Source organism: Pieris brassicae, chromosome 1 (assembly GCF_905147105.1).
Source record: "Pieris brassicae chromosome 1, ilPieBrab1.1, whole genome shotgun sequence".
NCBI lineage: Eukaryota > Metazoa > Arthropoda > Insecta > Lepidoptera > Pieridae > Pieris > Pieris brassicae.
The window spans coordinates 12,286,975-12,309,310 of record NC_059665.1 but is presented as its reverse complement, the minus strand read 5'-3'; the positions used below and the strand labels follow the sequence as shown (position 1 = coordinate 12,309,310).

Below are 22,336 nucleotides of genomic sequence, written 5' to 3'. Positions count from 1 at the left end.
GCACCCTCATGCCTCATTTTGACAGGGTTTGTGTGATGTGCCCTTATGCTTCAAAACTTAGTTCTTGATAACGCCTTTGTTAACTTTATTTTTAAAGATCAATTGTGTGTTACAAGTTTTAAGGATGACCTTTTATTATTAAACGCCATAGAAAAGTCAAATTTTCATAAAATCTTACTTGATAGAAGCGGGAACAGTCGGTTAAAGACACGTGTGATACGTACTGTTTGATTAAATTAACTAGTTTAGTTTAGTTAAATTCAATATTGTGTCCATATCGATACAAAAATTTCCAAGGACAAAATCCTTTACGTTTCGACATAGAGGAGTCATAGTTCCCGCTAAGTGATGGAATAGACAATAGAATACTTCTATGTAAGTTAAATTAAAAAAAAACTGTATATAAAAATAAAATTAAAATCAAACTAAATTTAAATTTAAATAATGGCATATGTGATACGGCATTTGTTGTGTCAAGGGATTTTTTAACAAATTTATTTAACCCACTTACACCAACACCGTGGTTGACCATGTTTGGCGGTTATCAGATGTCCTCCTTTTAATGTTGGACTATATAAGATTTATAACTAATTTCTATAAATACTATATATTATATTTAAAATCACTAGAAGTCTTTGACCTCTAACAGGATTTAAAAGTGTCAAGTATAATAACAAAGTTACCAAACTTTTCTTCATAATTACCGGGTATAAAGAGGTAGGTTTTCAAAGTTTCTCTGAGTTCTAGTTGTGGGATCAAAAGGGATAGTTGAAGGATATTGGAGTGAGCTTTGTGTCCTCAATTCTAGCTAATATTATGAACGTAAAAGTTTTAAGACACTCTTTTACTTTTTTAGTTTCACCACCGCATACACGGCTTGTTTCGCTGAAAATCAACTGCAATATCTCCGAGATATACTTGACGAATACACATGACGATGTTGTTGTGTTTCATATTTTTCTTTTTCTAAACCACTGCAAATTCTATGAATTTATTTATTTATCATATCGCGTCAATAATCCTAATCATAATTCAGTTTACAAATTTAGCACCACGTCCATTTGACATAAAACTTTCTGAACGTGTCTCAACTTAACAAATTCACTTAAGTAGGGCATCATTTTTTACGCGAAGAGCTCAAAGTCGAAAGGTGTGACGCGGACGGCGAAGAAGTAGGATTTTTCTTTTTTCAGCCTTAATTTAGTAACTGAGAGACAAATGACCTTAATAAATCTCAGAGATCATTCAGTGACAATTTCTCAAGCTTGTAACCTTCTTATCATCCAAGAACACACTACATTTTCAGTGGTAAAAAAGTTATGAACAACTAATTGACTACAACGATTTTTTTAAAACCTTTAAAAAAATCTTCTACGACTACTAACTACGTAAAAAGCTCAAAGATGTATTACCATACACACTATAACTAGCTTGGTTCCAGGTGCAGATTTCCTTAACGCTTAATATCTTTTTTTTTAATTAACTGCTTTAACAAGTCATAATCTTAACAGTAAGTGTACTGATGGCTTAGCCAAACACGATAATATAATAACGGAGAGGTCCTTAAAATTTTGAATCTTAACTAAATATATACAATATTACCTAAGTATTTAATTAGATGATGGTGGTGTTGTTTATTTATCTACTTTGATTAGGTCTTTAAAGAACAATTATTGACTTTCACCACTGTAATGTTAACTGTGGTTACAGTACAAGAAAATCTGATTCGCGACTTTTACTAATTAGTCGTGGGTCGTAGGAGGCGACTAGGAACGTGAAATAATTAAAATAATCATTTTATATCACGAAAAGATCTAATGCTTTAAACGTTTTTATTAATCTATGTGCGTGTATTTTACTAACTCTAGTACAATGACTACTACTGCTATCAAACTTTTTATGAAACGATCTAGAAGTTCATTATTAATTAATTTAGTAAATTACAATAAGAAATATAAAGCTTTAATTACTTGTCAATATTATTGGTGGGTGGTGGAGGTAGAGGGTGTATCATATGAGTATAATATACACCTTATACCTACTATAATCTGATTTAAATCAAAAAGTATCATCCCGGTGTGACTGACAAACATTCTTACAAAGATTAAGACTCTTACTTGAAAATCAAAAATGATGAGATATTATCCAATTCCAACAGATAACTTCCTAATTTTGAAGTCGTTTAAAACTATATATAATGTTGGCGTAAATCCGAGTTGAAGTACGTCATATGTCATCTTGACAATTGAATTAATTCTAACGAGTCTTTTTGCGACGGATCTTGGATATTTACTTTATCTCACAACTTAAGAGCCTTTATGGCGGAGGATTTTTCTTTTCACAAAGTTAATGATTTAGGGAGCGAATTAGTTTGAAGTTCAGTTTAAGTTAAGTTAAAAGTTACTTATTTCAGACATTTTTTCTTTATACTTTAAGGAATCTAATTTGACAGTGGATGAGACCTGAAAAGTCAATTTTTCTTTATATTTAGAAACCTTCGAGGAAGGTTAGATTTAGGCTTAGGTAACTCACGTAGGTAACAGCGCCATGTTATAATTCTCTGCAAAACAGACGCAGGGAGGGAGTTCTATTCCTTAGCCGTAACAAGGTGAGAGTTAACTTGATAAGTCCGGTAGTAGCCGTAGTCACTGATTACCCCTTTGGTATGGTTTGCTTATATGTCATACAAATGTACCACTTAATAGTCTTATATATGATATTTATATTACTTACGACGTATCTTCAAAGGAATATAATTTCATTAGCAATCAAAATAATATCTTATAATCAACTTCGTAGTAAATAAAATAATAAAAGAAGCACCGAAGATAATAATGTACATAATCGAACAATACAATATTTATATTTTTGTCTTCACACAATTCACTTAGGGGCGCAGAGTGAATGGGGAGAATCGTTTATTTGAAAATGTACTGTTGATGAATAGCCGTTTCACTTCTGTCAGCTCATAAATCAAGCGACGCCGGCACAATTAGCCAGCTAATGGCTTTGTATCTGAGAAATAGGTAATTTGACTACGACTTGAATATACCATTGTATCATATTTCGCTGATAACAACCGCTTAGCTCAGTCGTCTAGAGCATTGATTGTCAAAATGTACGGGTAAAGTACAAGAAACATATCTCTATATAATGCTTGTTTTATTGTTTAGTGAGTAAACAGTAAGCACTGCAGATAATGTGACTGTTGGCCTAGTGGCATCAGCGTGCAACTGTCATGCTGGTAGTAGGTTCGATATCCAACTGTGCAACATTGGGCTTTCTATGTACGCAATTAACAGTCGCTTGAACTGTGTTGGGCTTGCCTTAGACCCAAAGTCGACGGCGTAAGCCAAGCACAGGAGGCTGATCACCTACTTGTCTATTAGATTGAGAAATGATCAAGAAACAGATACAGAAATAAGAGCCAACAGCTAAGTTGTAGTGCCACTGATTTGTTTATTTGATTACTGCAGAATATTATTATGAATATCACCTGTTTAGATATTTAATTTTAATTTTTTATAACCTACTTTGTGGTGTTTTTGTAATGCTTTCTATGTAAGAAAAATTCAAGAGCTAATAACTTGTACTTTTTGACACGCGTCTTGCATTTATCCTTTATGTTAGTAAGAAATAATGCAGGACTGTGTTTTTCTATGTTACAGCAAATTATTTTAATATATGCAGGATATTTAATTCAAAGCACGATCCACAAATCTGAATTAAACGCGTGGCTTAGTTCCGCGGGAACCATCAGTCAGGCACAGATCAGAGATAGTCAAGTCACTGTCGGGGATGTTATACACTTTATTTCGTTTAAAATACTGTTTAAGTTGCCTTTTATCTCTCTACCAAATTAAATAAAGTATTTTGTATGAAATGTTTAATTGTTACAGTTAGGTGATGTTAGTGTATTTTGTCCGCTATAAAAGTCTGCGATTTATGCCTACATATTCCAACAGAAATTAATTATTTCTGTTTTTTTCGGCAATACAACTTAAATTTAAATCTTGAAAGCTGTTAGAAAAGAAAAGCTATACTTGTTATAATCTCAGAACCAAACATACAAAGTATCTGAACTCTTAGTAGTAACTTTTTATGCTTTTTAGAAAACAATGTCTTTCGATTGTAAGTATTGTTTAATATTAATAGAATTTAAGTAAGTGATGAAAGCCCTAAACCCAACTATAAGTATTCTTATAGAATTCTACGAGGTTAATAAAGTATTCCGAGAGACAAGATTCTTTCGCGGTGCTTCAAAGAGATTTTGTCACCGATTGCCAATTTGTCGCCTGTCGAAGGAGATCTTCAGGTCCTTTTTCCTGTGACTTATATAGGTGACATCATTCCGTCTCAACATACAGAATGTAAATCAAGCAAGGCACTCTAATGCAATCGTAAATGTCTTGTCTTATTTTAATGTTTTCTTTCTTTGTCTTGTCTACGTAAAATTAGCATGGATATATGATTTTTATATTATTATTTAATCTCATTACTTTACTATGATAGTTGTTATTACCCTAGAACCTATGAAACAATCGAGGACATTAACATGAGGTAGTACCTATAAAATAAATTTGTCTAAATATGCATCATAAATTTTGTAGAACATGTAGAACTGTACTGTGACCGAAGGTGACGCATCTTTACCGAAATGAAACCCACGTTACACGTGTATCCAAGCGCATGACTCAAATTTGTAAATCATGACAATTAGTAGCATCACTGGATATATGTTTTTAAGCATCATAGCATTGAGGTATGATGCTAAAAGCAAACCTAAAAGTAAGCATATCCAGATATCCTTCCAGTCTAAGATATTCATGTTCATTTTACTTCCAAGACTTATCATCTTTCATTGCCTTTTCGGCTTTTCCAAAAAAGCGTAGATTGCGCTCATAAAACAACTGCACCGGCGAGATTCGACCATACAACTTTAGGTTTAAAATTGCATGATCATGACGACATACCACAAGACTAAAACTATAATATTTGATGTATTTTGTCAGATGAAATCATAGAAAAACATTTTCGGTGTATAGCCTTTTACACGAATAGACTATATTTATTACGGTAAATATGATTAAAAGACCAGTCAAAACTTCCTGCCTGTGCGATATAAAAAGATTTTAATTAAGATATTGAGTTATTGAATTCTGAACAGCACTTCTAATTGGACGTGTACTGCTACAGAGAATAACAAAAAAACTGGAAAATTGAAAACAATCCGCGCACGGAAAGCTGAGAGTTTTGAAATTTTTAGTGTTTCAGTTATTTACTTTTCATTGTTCCGAGTTTAGTTTGTTGCGAGTGTGCTAAAACTCAATCGTGAGTTGCAGTATGGAAATTAAATGAGAATAATGCAATTTAATTAGTTTGAGTTTTGAAATAATTTTATAGTTGGAGGATGTCACACCTAAAGAGGCGAATTATGTAATCTTAACTAATGTTTTCGATCGGCACTATTTTATTTACACCATAAGATAAAATAAATGAGTCATTGGCGCTACAACATTTTAGATTTCTGTATCTGTTTCATAATCATTGATCAATCTATTGCCTATTGCAAGTAAAGTAGGTGATCAGCCTCCTGTGTCTGACACACGCCGTCGATTTTTTGGGTCTAAGTCGGTCCTCTCGGGCTGTTTTCCGTCACCGTTCGAGCGAATATTAAATGCGCACATAGAAAGATTTCCATTAATGCACAGATTTTTACATCATAGTCGATGATATACTTTTTAAAAACATTCAGCTATTAACTACTTCGTGTATTTAAACTGTATACCCCTGAGACCCTAAGATCGATTCCTAGAAAATGAATAGTTGTTTTAACTTGCCTTTAAAATGTCATTGAGTGCGTCAGTTGCATTTGTTTAAACATAGGTCCCGTCCCAACACTTAAAGCAAGTTTAAATTGGTTCCAAATGAAAAGGAGACCTAAAAACCACGTTATTCTTACAAAATACTCTTTAACGCTTTTGAAAGTAAATTATTTTCAGTTTCTAAGAATTTTGATGAATGGTATGAAGAGTTTTATACGCTTTATCGTGAATATTTATATTTTTGCCAAAGTGCTTTCAAAGTAGGCGGTTTTATACACTATAAGCCTTAAATTGCTATTAAATGTTTTAATGAAGCAGCGTTGAGCTATCGGTTTCATATCAATACAGGACCCCAAAACGCTTTGAAGTCCCACGAATCTTTCATTCTATTTATATAACACTTGTTCGTACTATGAAAGTAATTGTGAGGAAATCGGCTTTCACATAAAAACACAATATGTACGTGGCCAAAGATAACTACTTGACTATAAAAGAAAACGGCAAAACAAATCTAGTGGGAGGCAAATACCCATATTGAGTTAGTGTTAATCAACTCCTGAGTGTACTTGCAATTCTGGAAGACAATTCCTTCAATTTAATGACGCACTGATCAAGTGGCGCTGCAATGAGGTGTCGTTTTGAACCAACTGCTTTACTACTGAGTAAACACGTGAATCGCATTGTCTTTTAACTGGCATCATTAATATATAAGCTGTATTTTAAGTCTGTAATTAGATATTTTTTACTACTAATTAAAACATTTAAAAGGGTTTTAAATCTTCAAAAATAATGGAACTTCTGCTGTCTCGCAGTTATAACCAGTTGTTTATAATTATATATAATCTATAACTTAGAATCTGTGAGCAAAAGTATTGTTCGTACAAGTAATAATTTTGCAATGCGTGATATTTATTATTCACTGCACGTAATCTGGCAGGAGCCGCTAGAATCGCAGAAGTCGTGCTTAAGTCTTTTGCTACTAGAAGTACAAATTCCTAAGCAAAATCTTGCCAAGTAATCATTCTTATAGAATAGCTACTATACTACCAAGACCAAGAAGGTTGGAAGGTCGGAAGACCAGGAAGGGTTTTTCACACAGGGCACAGTGAGTAGCCAGACACAAGTGCACTGTCCTTTCCATATCTGTCAGATGGGAACCCGAAAAACAGGTATTATTTAAAATTTCCACTTATAAATCGTAATGCGTTTTTTTAATTTTCTCCACTAGTAATTTTTGATAGTTATTATATTCCAGTGTAATACCTCAGATTAATGAGAAAACAGAAATCTAGATATCATATTTTTATGTTACGATGAAAGACAATTTAATTACAACGCCGTCCAACGAATCGTCGACCTTCATTATAATAATAATATTATGAATGAAAATAACTAGTAAAAAATAAAATAATAAAATAAAATATGTATGTCTTAGGTTAATTGGAACTATTTCTTTTGGCATTGGTCATGATTTGATTCTAGTTTCTAATTTGTCAGAAACGCCTAATGTGTGGTTTCCAATTTAGTCTTGTATTAGTATATACCCGATTGTTCATCGTATGACAATTACGGTTTACGGTGCCGGTTATGTTGGAGAGCAGGAAAATATTGTGTTTCAATTTCGGAGTATTTAGTTGCGCAAGTGTCATGACCTGACTTGATATGTAGTACTAGCATTAAGTACGAATTCTGCATCAAGGTGTCTTCGCCTTTCGCCAAGGTGTCAAAGTGCAATTGCAACTTGATTTTCTGTTTCCTCTAATCTATGTCCATCTGTTACTGATCACATGTCAAATTGGTATATTTTACAGTATTTGATGATATTAGTCTAATGTTCACACAATAGTCACTACACAGTGTGTCGTATGAGACTAATCACGGAGCCCTGCATCTTGCCTTCGTCGATTCGTATTGGATTGATATCTTTGTTATTATAAATAAATGTATATTTAACCAGCCAAGATATCATTGTTTAAACACGGTATAAAATAATTAAGCCAAAAGAAAAGCAAGAACCTCAAGAGTTCAATTCGAACTAAATTTTCCGTGTAAAAACTTCAAATGCACTGGTTTTTCAGAAAATCCGCTGGAAAATCCCAAAATGAGTGGAAAATCGAAGTGGAAAAATATCTTAAAGCCTTTGTTGATGTTTCATTGTTCTTTTGTTTACTGACAATCTCAAAAAATAACTTTTACTTAGAAGCGGTTGATGTTTACGTAAGACGTTTTTATGGATTTCGATTTCGACAATAGTAAAAATGCATGTATATTGAAACGGAACTTTTTAAAAAAATTATATGAAACTTAAACGAAATGTGATAATGTATAAATCGCCAGTACATGCATTTCCTTCCACTGAAGCCAATCATTGCTGAAACATGTGTGGCAAGGTACGCTGATGATATAGATTATTATATAGGTATTACATTGATGGCATAAATGTCACGTAATGATTGTATATTTAGAGTAATCACAGCCTCGGGTATCAGCTAGTCTTAGACAAAAATTAACACAAAGGTATTAAAATAGGTTGCACTCGGCTAGAGGGGCCTTTGTACTGTATAATATTAATTAGGCGCATACTCTTTGACAAATTATAGTGTGGTCAATTTCAGGTCACTAGTTACAGCTTTAAATTGGTTATTTTTCGTATCAATGTTATTGAAAATAATATTACAATACCAAAAGACGAATACTTATTTCTAAATTATAAAAACGATTAATAAACTCAACTCATCAAAAATATATGTTACGGTGTAACGTTCGGTGTGAGTTCGCCTTTTATTTTATATATTTATAATAATATTTCTATGAATTTATATGTATGCAAAAATTATTATAGGAACGTAAATAATTAAAATAATGGTTTGTGTCTTTATCTGCTAATAGAAATCTGCGCAAAGAAAAGCCTGCATGTCTCCTGCATTACATCTGCATCCTGGACTTCAATTTGAACGCAAATTACTTAAATAATTATTTATTTCTTTCAGGTGATTTGCCGCGGCTGTAACGAAGCATCGATTTGAACGGTAAGTAATAAATCTCCAATATTTCGCGTTTCCAGGAATTTCTTAATTGAATACCTTCGAAATTAGTTCCTCAACTGGATACTTGTAAGTCGATATTCTCTATATATCTTATCAAAACTAAATTGAAAAGTAAGCAGCGGTTTCAGTATAAAATACTGATTAATTGAAATTGAAATAGAAATTCTGCGGAACTATTTACTCTTATATTATTTCTTCCCACAACGCTTTTTATGTTCATTTGTCATTTGTTTAATAATAATTTCAAAGAAATGTAAACGAATATTTAAGTGAGACAAATACAGTCTTATTACGAACGCAATTGTGGTCAAAGTTACAATATGTAGTTGTAGTTTATTGGCAATCCTTTAGATTTTATTATAATGAGCCTAAATGTGTTGCTTGACAAAGTTTTGTATCTTGTTCCACCATTGTTTGCCAAAAAAAGACTTGCCAAACATAAGAAATCTGATATGCGTAATAGGAAAACAATGACGTTTGTATTATGTATTATAATTAAAAAGAACATCAAAATAAAATCTAAATCGTGATATCTCGTTGTTATAGTACTTTAGAATAATAAATAGTAAAGTTGTGGATCTAAAATCACCCAAGAATTAACAGGGGCAACATTAATGAAATGACCACTTGTTTATAAATTATATATATTGAGTGTACGACCAGCAGTTAGCGGATTAGCGCACTAATAATGTTTCTTCTTCTTAGCCTTGTAAGCAGAAAATACTGTTTTATTAATGGACAAAGTCCCAATGTTACAAGAACTGGTCTCCCACGTCTGATTTCTTAGTATCATTTTATTGCATGGTATATTAATATTAGAAGGTACTGAATTTTTTAATTCATTTGTCTGTACATTAGACATTCAATAAAAATCAACACAATTTCTCTTTATATAAATTGATAAAGACTTTCAAGGAATTTCACCGAAATACTATTACCAACATCAAGATTCGAGCGCAGAATCTCAGGGTTGATGGTCTCACACCATACTACTTTGATAGCGCCGCTCCTTTGTTAGGCTAACCTAGTGATAGAAGTTTGTTAGGACAGTGGCTAGTTACAGTTTACAAGTACGAACACGCGAAATATCAATTTATGATTTAGGTCGACCACAAGTGATTACGTAAATATTTCTTTTTTTAAGAACATAAATGACATTTTCAGAACTTTAATTTAATGTGATAGATACTTCATTAATGCGAATTCGATCTGTGTCAACGCCTAACGTTCCCGATCGTTTTTTAATGCATATTGTGCTATGAACCTTCTATTCCAAACTCCTACCCGTATTCGTATTATAAAAAACAAGCCCTTTTAGCGATGCCTTTTGAGATTGTGGTGTTTGAACCGGTTTGTATTTTGCCCAATAAACGTAGTACTTAATATTAGCTCATAAATCACGTGGGCACAAGCGTCAAATTATAAACGTCTGGAAATGTGTTATTGATCTTTATTTCTAGTAATTTTAACTACACTATTTAGATGATACCAACTGAAGTTATGATTGCTTATTTTTAAAATTAAATATTATTCTAGATATAAACATATTTACATATATGTATCTAGATTTATATATTTTTTATTTATTTAGCACAGTCTATTTAAACTTAACATTTCGATAAACATATAAACAAATGTAATCCCGAAATAGCCATCGATGTAATTTATTTTACTTAGCAAATAAACGAGGCAAAGCAGACAAGAGACAGCAATAATTAAATTTCGACAAAAATATTTCAAAATTTTTATTTTCGCTTAAATAACTTTTATATTTTTGTTACACAGTTTGATATCTTAATTACATTAAAAATCCACTTATAAACCGTTATTTCAAATTCGATGTGATTTGTAAAACACGCTAACGATGTTTTGCGAGCGCGTAACATTATATAGAATATTGTGTACGGGTAACGTGGGGAGTCCGTTTCTACTGAGTGAAGCGGTTTGGTGGCGGAACCGTTTCTAATTCCGTCTCATTATTGTGTATGCACGTTGCGTCGCAAATTGAGGTTTAATCCACACAGAGGTAAATGAATTTGTAAGGGTATGGTCCTACCCGATGCAATTGAGAGGGAGACAACCCGTTAAAGGTCAAACAGTTGAAGCCGAAAGGCAGTGAAGAACGCTTATCTAGCGGGCCGAGATGGCAAATCGAGGAATAAGTTCCTCACACCCACTCTAGTAGAAAATTTGACTCTCTTTTAAAAAAACAAACTATTTATTAAGTCATATAAGTTTAAGATGTCCATCGTGTAGAGGGCGCTGCGCCTGAAAAAGACAATGTATTTAGTGTTGCAGTTTTATGTTAACGTCAATTGACGCTTGTGACGCCATATAAAGGACGATGAGAATAAGATATAATCACTAATCATAAGTATTGATTTAAATCAAATAAAACGCTTTGATATTGGCTGTTATCAGACCTTTTTTGTCACTCTTTTTTCCAGGTATTTTTTCTAATAGCATGCTATATCTTTAAAGTTACGAATAACAGGAACGAATGAATAGTTGAGTCTATAATAATTTCTAGGATATTTTAAATTCTTTCATTTGTTTCAGTTTTCATTGCAAATGAACATATTCCAAATTTGCTTTGGGCAATGCCTCAATAAAAAGTCCTGGTTGTTATTAATGATGATAAAAATAATTTTGTAATATAATGTCTTGCGATTGTCTGTGCATCACTTTACCGGAGAAAGATAAGTCTTTAAAAAAGTTTTTCTAGTAATAACAGTGAAATATGAAATAACCCTTCATTGGCGGTTGAGTCACGAACAGATGTTGAGTATTCCAGGGTTATCTTAGGTCAATAGCTCCTTCCTGTTATAATTTCCGTATCACTTGACACTATGACACGTAAAATTGATATATTTGCAAATCAGCATTGCGGTAATTATTGTTAGTTCAAGGTATGTTAGTTCATTTGTAGCAAGTGGCTCCATCTGTGTTTACTAAAATGAAACAACATTCGTTTCCATGGGAATCGAGTCAGGAACCAAACCATTCAGCCATGGTGACGGATTTTCTTTGTTTGTATGTTATTTATAAGCTTCTTTAATCTTTAACTACATTAGTTTGTATAATTCCCGAAGCTAGAAGAATTGACCTTCTTTCCAAAGTGACGTGATAATCATCAAATCACTGTTAGTATAAGCGTTTTAGTCTATGGAATTATTGTTTCATACTGCTTAATCAATAATATATTTGTGTTGGCGATCGCTTTGTACGAATTATATAAAAATTTTCTGTGTTTATTCACACTTTATTGGACGCTTTAAAACGATTTACAATACAATAAATAAAAACAAAAATAACATGAAACAGTGCAACACGCGGCCTTATCGCCATTTAGCGATCTCTTCCAGACAACCATTTAAACGAAAACACATCGAAAGACTTACATTATATACGAGTAATATGATTTTTGAGATGAGTTTTATTTAATGATTCCTGTCTTAAGGATCTTCTCCAGACTGAAAAGTGATATTTTCTTGTTATTTTATAATTAGCTAAGCAAAGATTAATACTCGCGGCCCGTAATACCTTGTTTACGTCAAGCCAATTTATCAAAGTCGTATTTTACATTTAATTTTTCTTCGTTATCTTAGAATGTTATTTTCCTCAATATTTTGAAAATTAATAAGAAAAGTATTTGGATCAGAAACTACATCATAGTATGTCTAGTCGTCATTTTAAATGTTCAACTAAAAATTGTTTTGACTTGATGGATAGTTCTAACGGTAGGTTGCAAGTGCGTTGCCGGTCTTTATGAAAGTTGTACGCTTAACATTTGGAAATACCGGAAATGCGAGCTGGTTCCATAGTGTCGCGCCAAGAAGTGTCTTAAAAGACGTTCTGTCGTGGAATGTCAAGGTGATACGGCGGTAATTTCGCATTGAACCTTATCGCCTTTATCTTACATATTTTTATAATATACAATTTATACCTATATACCTATATGTATATGTACATGTTTTTTAGAAATCAACCACTGATTGCTGTCTTTTCACAAGGCACATTGTGTTATTAGACCAAGAAATGAAAGCTTTTAATAAAACTCAAAATGTCTTCTTTCATTAATTTGCGATCAAAATATATAACATTATGTTAAGCTGGTTACGAAAATAAAAGCGTTACTCCTAAATACTTTCACTTAATTCAAAAGCTTTCTCCGGATTAATTTAAAAAATGAAAATTCTTCTAAGTATTTCCGAGAAATTAAAATCTTCGGCTCATAGCTTTTGTAGGAATGTTTTTATATTACATTTTAACATTAGTTTTGTTATTTTTAAATGGCGCGTCAGGGTGAACCTTTTTCATTTTCTTTGAGATTTGAGGTATTTAAAAGTTCACTTTTGTAAATTTATAAAAATTATTTAAATAAAACTATTTGTAAATGTTTGAAGACAAGTTGCTTTAAGAGATACAATTTATCATAATCGGGGCGGACGAATTTCTGTATCATCTTCATATTTATTTTTTATAGGTATGACTAGCCTAGGTCTAAGAAAAAAAATCGGTTAAACGTCATAAGAAAACATTGATGAAAAATTGCATACTTTTATGAACTGTTGACAAAACAGTTCACAGGTTGTGCGCTGTCGCTATCCCTCTTTTACTCGGGCGAATCGGCCGATGGTGTGGACGAGAGATAAATACGTCACAAGTAGGGTATGCAACCCCGATTTCGTGCTATTTTTCGAGATTAATTGCGAAGCTTAACAAGACGAGATCTCGTAGTATTAACGAGATTAAGTACTAGTCAGAAATGCGTCGAATATATGCAACTAGATCGTAATTATATTTGAAAATCACTGTAATTATAATGATAACTTGCAACAGTTCAAAAGTAAAGATATTTTCCAGTTGTCTAGGATGTATATCCTAAATAACAAAAACGTGTGTGTACTTATGTACTTAACACGCATTAAAAGTTATACTTCTGTGGCGTAACAATAATAAAAATATTTTCAAAAATTTGATCTTTCGAAACGACACTAATAGAAAAGAAGTTACTGTCATAATTTTTCCCTAACGCGCCAAAAGAAGAACTTCAAAAATTAAAAATATAATCAAACGATTATATCGGATACCCCTTTAAACGTCGCCACTGCTGTTAATGAGATGCAACTGAAATTGATTTTACGTATTGCTGTTATATAAACAGACACGAATCTTCAAGAGGAATACGATGAGACTCCAAGAGCAGCTAAAAGTCTTTTACGTGTTTTTATATCAAAAGAGACAAGATAAATTAGAGTCAGTCATAAAAAAGAGATGAATTTGTATGAGTATGTAATAGTTTATAGCTGCAGCTGAGTTTCATCATCGGACGTCGAGGCAGAATACAAAACACCCGTGTCACTTCGACGTCCGTTGTTCCACAACTGAGCGTTTTCGAAGGCAGTTTTTGCCACGCACCACCGCTATGTGGAACCAGCTGCCTACTGAAGTATTTCCTAACCAATTCGACTTAGGGTCCTTCAAGAAAAGAGCGTACAAATTCTTAAAAGGCCGGCAACGTACTCGCGAGCCCTCTGTCATTGAGAGTGTCCATGGGCGGCGGTATCACTTAACATCAGGTGAGCCTCCTGCTCGTTTGCTTGCGATGAAAGATGTCGATACTTTTCGACTGGATTGAGTAAGTAATCAATAAATGGCACTGCTATGGTAAACCGACAAACGTGTCATATAAGCTACAATTAAATATCATGATTAACACGTGTTATTGAGGCTAAAGTATAAATTAAATTAATTTTATAGAAACGAAATACCGTGAAATTCAATTATTTCTACTTTTTAATTTTTGGTATTAGCATAGCCAACCACGTGTTACTTAGACCGAGATGTAAATCAAATTCAAATTATAGTGACGATAATACAGTGAAATTATTCTTTCGTGTCACGGTATAAAAGCTAACTAAAACCACATTAAGGAGAAACGAAGTTCGCGGGGGTAGCTAGTATGTTATATAATTAAGCCAGCAATTGAGCTACGGATTTGACTGAAAGGAATCAAATAAGTAATTACATTTAAAACACAAAATGGTCTAAAAATCCGTTCATCGTTTTAAATCAAACTATAATTTATATCAATATTTTGGTATTTCAGACACTATCTTGTTGTAAAGATATTCAGATACTAGTCACTGTTCATGTGAATATATTTCTATATTAAATAACAATTATATTGTTATTGCAAAATGCAAAAGAAAAACATTTACAATGTATGCTAAGTAGCTAATTCGGGGTTGCAACGTGACGTGTCTGTTGTCACGTAAGGCGGTTATTATGAGCATACACTGGGTGGATTCAAAATGGCGGATTACAGTGAAATACCAGGGAATCACGCGATTTGCAACAGGTGCACTTACCCTAGTTAGGTAATAATCTCTTAGTTATTACTTTGTACATGATCCGTATAGATAGTTGAGTTAGTTGCTTTTTTAGGTTTAAAAAAAACACTTTTTTACCGGATTGAAGCTCATATTCTTATTATTGTGTTGGATGGTCCATTTTTCCATGAATGCTGTAAATTATGTCATTCGTTTTATCATGACCACGCACGCTGTAAAGCACGCAAAACGTCGGAAAAAATTAAAATTATGTAAAATAATTATACATTACAGCTTCTATTCGGTAAAAAAGTGTTTTCTTTAAATGTGTAAAGGTATGTTAATAAAATACATTACTATTTTTTACTTTTTTTTAGTATTTGTCTGTATGGTTAAACGCGTTAACCTCAGAAACTACTCATATTCTTACTATCCATTTATCCATTCATGAATGCTGTAAATTATCACATTCGTTTCAGCCTGTTGACGTCCACTGCTGGACTCCTCTTCCCCCGCTTTGCATCCACCACCTTCCCTTCACCCTCGCCAGGCCACCTATCTGTCCACCTAGTGGGATGCCGTCCATCGTTTCGCCGACTGGCCCTCGGCCTCCGGTGTCCAATCTAGAACTTTTTGCCACATCCCCATGGGCGTTCGATCTTTGTACAATGTGCCATTTTAGTTTCACGTTTCACGCTTTGTATTACCGCGGTCTTTTATTTATTATTGTATTCAAATTTAATTGTTTTCCTTTATGATTGTCTCAATATATAGTCTAATAAACATTTATATAAAGAAATTATTCAATATTATATTATTGAGAAATTATTTAGAAATCGGTTAGTACGTGCTGAATAAAAGGCTGTAAAAAAAGTAAAAGCCAGTCTTTTTTAATATAACTTAAAATACTTCGAGATTTTTATCTTACCTTTTATAACCCACAATACATCACTGGATCACTTTAATGTGCTAAAATTATGACTGCGTATTCTACACACGTACCTGAAGATATATGGGCCTCTTCGTGAATGTCAAATGAACTATTCTTACATTTTTATTCCCTGCAAGGTCAATGAAGACTCAGTTTAAAATATTGAAAATGTATTTTAGTATGTATTAACCAAAATTCTACTGATTGTACTAAGATTTAAATTCTCGACCTCCGTTTTAAAGACGAATAAAAATAAAAATAAGACAAATAAAAATCATTTACAAACATTATGCAAAATACGAGTGCATAACAAACTGTTAAAACTGGGAAAGTTAAACTTGAAAAATGGGCTGTTTATGTAAAAATTAAATATAACTTTATGTCCCTATAGGACGGACCATCAGTCACTTTCCTGATATTATTACTTAGACCGCTTGATTAATGGTTTATGTTGAGTGTCAATATTGTTTATTGACAAATCGATAGAAGTTTTCACGATTATAAGCGTACTCCTTCACATTTACAAGGTCTCACATACAATAATCTTTACTTTCCATCTAACCATTAAAATCTATAATTAATATAGATCGTAGTAAAATTTGATTTCTAAACCACTCTAAGTTTAACGAATTATATTATAGTATTTAATTTTGACGCTTCACTATAAATAGGAAAATTAAAAAAAAGCAAGTATGAAATATTTTAAATCAATTTTTTATAAAGTTTAAATAAAAATTTAAAATCGAGCAGTTTGTCATCGCTACTTGGGATCTATAGACGCTTCGTTTATTGTAACATTTTATTATCACAATTTTACTCTAAATGATTAAATTTTTATAATATATAACTCAGGTCTTCTTACAAAAAACTTCTTCCCAAAACCTGTCAAAAAGAATTTATAAGAGAAAGAGTGTATAATATATCTTAATTTACTCCGTAATACCAAGTACTTATCTACCCTTACAAGACAGCGTTGCAAGTGCATTTTCGGTGCGGTATTCCCAAAACGCATCAGCATATCTGGGCTCCAAAATGTTCTAGACATTTCCCGGGCATGAACTTAACATATCTACTGATAGAAAGGTATTCACTTTACCCGGGAATCAGTGCAGAATCCGGTTTAAAGCGCTTAAGACCCGGAATTGATCGAACGTATTGAAAGTTCTGAAATTGGAAAATGGATGTCGGTTATGAAGCTTATAACTCTTAATATACTTAAGAATGCACATGTGAGTTACGAGAGTGAGTTATGACAGATTTATGCGACCAGACTTTAACATATTCAATTAAAATCATAATATAACATATCAGTTAGTGTTTGTGACTGTCTGGTTATCTCAGACCTCAAGAGAATGCCCGCTGAGCATACATTTTGCGCTGATGAAGAGGTAATCGCCGAAACTAAAGCCTATTTTAAGGCTAAAGATCAATCGTACTATGAAAATGGTAATAAAAATTGTATATCCGTTATAACCGTTGTATCGCTCTCGAAGGGAACTATATTAAAAAATTAAATGAAATTGTATAAAAAAAAACTATATTTTTCTCTATGTTAGTCTATGAACTTTACAGCCCACCGATTATAAGCCTAGACTATACGTATAATTACCACTGACTCAATAATTCGACAAAGCCTTTAAGCAGATTGGTTTTGTAAGATGTGTCAGTGATCATTTTCATGTCTATCTATCTATCAAGTGCTATTCTATACATATGTTAGAAGTGTTCTTGAAAACGATTGCTCACCTAGTACACAAAAAGTAAAAATCAAAAAGATTCAAAACGAATTATAAAATCCCCTTTAAGACCCATAAGTTTAATATGTATGAAGACGCGCGTGAAGATGTTAAATTGACATTTTAAGAGACTCGACGAAAAAAATACGATATAATGCTACTACATGACATCCTCTCAGATAAAATTAATTGTAGCAAACTACTAGAAAAATTGCACTTCAACGTTTCTTCATACCACACTCGTAATCGTGCTTGGTTCCTTATATAAACAACAACTATGCAAAAAACTCAGTTTTGGATCGCGACCTCTAATTGAGCATCGACTTGTTTGATTAGCGGAATATGACAACAAGGAGTATTTAGAATATCTATAGCGTGCATCGTGAGCGATCGGCATACACTCTCACTTACACAAGATGACACAACACATCCGAATTAGGTATTACTTAATTAAATGTATTAAATAATATTTTAAATATTGTGTGAAGCTGCAGTTACTCTCTCAACTAAAGCATTATTTATTATTTTAAAGATACTTTTAGCTTACTGCAACGATAAATATAATTATAGTAATTGACTGAACCTTTTAACAATGTAGACAATTCGGGTTTGGTCACGGAATGTATACACGAAATGTCATGAAACTAGTTTAACGCATATTCTTTTAGTATTGATTAACTTTAACTTTCAAAGGTTTAAAGTACTGATAAATTATTATTAATATAAATATTTTTTATGGAATTACTATGACTATCCTCAATCTTATTTTTTGATGATACGGCATACAGAAATAAATACAACCATTAATCACCCCTATTTTTATTTGTTAATTAAAAACTTATGACTTCAATTCTGAGGTTTATATAGAGAAAAATTCACAGAAAAACTTAAAATGTTTTAAACCGAACCGTTGTTAAAACCGAACAGTCTCTGGGACTGGGGAACGAACAAAGTAAATTGAATACTATTTATTACATTTATATTTTTAATTAAATAAATTACACAACTTTTTTATCTTGTTCCCAAACTTTTTTATCTTGTTCCCAAACTTTTTGTAAGCACACTTCCGCAGGTGAATGCCTCCTCTAAGGATCTCCAGGTATCTCGGTTTAGGGTGAGTTGCATCCAGCTCCAGCCAGCCCTTTTAGGAATGTCGTCCGCCCATCTGGAGAGCGGTCTTCCTCTGTTCCGTTTCCCAATAGGGCCACCGGGTCACCCTTATGGTCCATCGATCGTCAGAGAGTCTTGTTGCTCATCTCATTTTAAGCTTTAGAGCATACTTTAGCGCATCAGTGTGTTGTTATTTTTGAGTGTCTTATTATACTAATTATACTGAAATCATTTGGAACTCATGGATCACAGCTTGCTCCCACTTTACATTAAAAGTGGATGTCGACGATCGCGTCCGAGTCTGGAAATGCAGGCGAAAGATTCAGATATCCAAGCAAGTCTAGGGTCGTTTAAATATTCATTTGTATCATAATAGGCCAGGCAAGCAGCTTTACTTTAACGTACGATTTGAATTTATTTATTGACAACACTTGTATCTTACTAGAGATTTTGTTGAAAAAACCTATACAATTGACTACTATTATTTTTTAAGATATCTATAATTTTTCACATTTTTCAAAATTCTTCTTCAGGCAGAACAGATACGGGTCTGTATATAGAAATACTCCATAATGTATATATTCATTAAATATTATAGTTAACTCTGAACCGATAGCATTGATTACCGATGGTAAAATGAATACAGTTACACTGCAGAAGAGAGCTATTCATGCAATCTATAATTTAAAATGTAGGGAATCTCTGAGAGATAAATTCAAGGAAATTAAAATACTTACCTTTCTTTTTATAAAAATATTATGTATGTATACAAAAATAGTTATAAGTTTACTAGAATATAACATACGCATACTGTTAATACGCGGAACAAACGCAGGCTGCAATTTCCGCGTACTAGATTATCTAAAGTTAGTAATTATTTTTTGGGAAAAGGGATACTTTCTTTAATACAATCCCAGAGGCTCTTTTATATCTGCCTTTTAATAAATTTAAGAAATGCATTAAAGAAAAGCTCTGTAAAAAGGCTTACTATAAAGTTAACGATTATCTAATTGATAAAAGGGCCTGGTACTAGTGCTGAACAGGCTACTTCTAATTAATTTGCGATATTTGTTTTAAAGTAAGTGTTGTTCAGATTCTGTATGATGATTTGTTATTTTAAAAGAGTACCGAGAGTTTTTTACGCCGGCTTCTTCTATCGGCCTACACCCTCTGTCTTCTTTGCCGATGAGTAGGGATGTCTACTTATTTAAATTTAATGACGTGGAATACCTGTATGTTATATTCCATAATAAACTTTTTTTTTTATCTTTAAGCTGCCATTGTAATTATACGTTACAGCTCTAAATTATCATGATCAAAGTCTTATCAGTTTAAAATCCTTAATACTCGTAGTTTATTCGATTTGTCAATATTAACAGACATACGAATTAACGACTTTTTGTTATTTTAGTAATAGTAAGAATTACAATTAGTATTATTTTTGACTATCAAAGACTTATTTGGCTTTTACGTTAACAACGATGAGCCTAGTGACATGTAATAACAATGGCTGATAGCAGCGCCATTGCTCCGACATATATAATATACAAGGGGCTTAGTCAAGATACCTTAACAGTAGACTAAGAATCCTATATTTGTATGACAAATTTGTCGAGACGAACTGTCATTTTCAAACAAATTTAACTTTCGACTTCTCGATCTTGCCTAAGCCCCCAAGTCCTTGTTGCTGTTACAAATGCGTTGTATATTTATTTAAAGCCAGCTGTAAGAAACTTATTCAAATGCGATGAGAACAATATTGTTCACTTATTGTATGGTGTGATTGTATTAAACATTAAACATAGTTAACAAACTAAAAATACATCTGGAATTGTAACTTGAAACGATGACAACGGTGAAAACAAAGTTTTCCTTTGCATACTTCAATGGGTAGGACAGGACACCTTATGTACAATGCCGAGCGCATGAGGTCATTACACCCAATAAGCGTAGAAATCATTCGTACACTCTGATGTCATTTCCTGTCATCCAATATTATGTCACCAGGAAACCCTTTCGATAAGTAGATATAATAATCATAAAAATGCTTATATAATCTAGAAATATGAAACTTTTACAATTATTTTAACTCCCTAATTACTAGTATTTTTAATTGAAATATTGAATTAACAATTTATTCAGAAATGCTGCAGGGTCTACACTTGACGTATATGGATAGACAATATTCAATAATGTAATCGTTTTCTGAAATATTGAGTATTAACTGTCTTGAAAGACGAGGAAGCTGTGTTTTATCATGAGGCCTGTAGCGAATTGTGAGTATGAAATGGCGATACCAACAAATCGTGGGAGCTTATATAATCTGTATGCAAAACTAAGCACTTAGATAGAGTTAAACTATTAAAAAATTCTGTAAACTAAAAATATATCGCTTTTATGACTCTGTTATAAGTGTTTAATATGTCCATGTCATTCCTAATTAAAACATATTGTACGAATACATTTTAGTATCTCGTATTACAATGAAATAGATTTACTGATGTTTGTCCATTAATAAATTGTAGATTCGATCAAGGTGTAATGTTTACGAGGCAGTTTCCTATCGACACGCTTAATGGCTGCCATAAATTCCTTATGCATTTTATGTTGCTGATTTCCGTCACGGTCCAGATGTGTTAATATTACATTTATACAAAATCTATATTGTGTCAAATTTATTTCAATAAAATCTGGCGTATATATATAGATTTTAATTGGGACTCCATCGTTTATAAAAATAATAAACAGCGTTAGGACACAATATACAAAGAACTTTATTGAACACTCAGCATTCATAATTATGATTGAGTTATTGTATGTATGTTTATTATTCTAGTATATCGTCACCCCTGAAATGCTGTTACATTTTTTACTGCAGAATGTGAATACTGCACCGAAGAAAGGCTGGTGATCTACCACCACAAAATTTATCTGGTCCTTAACCTCTCACATAGATAGTCAATACATTAGTATGTGAATTTGTGAAGAAAGCAAATGCAAGCAAATTTTTTTTATTCCTTTACTAGGGTTAGTCCGGCGGTTAATCCGCTTCCTTATTAAAAAGTTAAATTAAACTTTGTCAAACAAACGCAGGAATGTTTCTCTGTTTATATGTTTTGGATGTGTATCGTAGCAACCATTAAGTGTTGTGAACAACCATAAATGACATTCTTTAAATTTGTATACAGCAGAAGGTTGCTGATTACCTACTCGAAAGAAAATATCATTAAATACGTTTTATACACATCCGGATAAATAATAATTATCTAAAATATTTGTTTATTCTCTGTGTTCATAATTAATGGAAAATCAACTTGGATTGGACTAACACAAAGTTTTATTTTCGTTAAGT

At 32.5% G+C, this 22,336-nt stretch overlaps 1 protein-coding gene across 1 annotated transcript in view; it reads left to right on the top strand.

Moving 5' to 3' along the window:
• The window catches only part of LOC123715550 (brain tumor protein), a 222,658-nt gene that overhangs the window by 18,475 nt on the left and 181,847 nt on the right, over positions 1-22,336 (top strand). Inside the window, exon 2 of the mRNA XM_045670686.1 lies at positions 8,816-8,854. The gene's annotated coding sequence lies outside the window, so the exon portion shown is untranslated. The remainder of the gene's footprint in view (positions 1-8,815; positions 8,855-22,336) is intronic.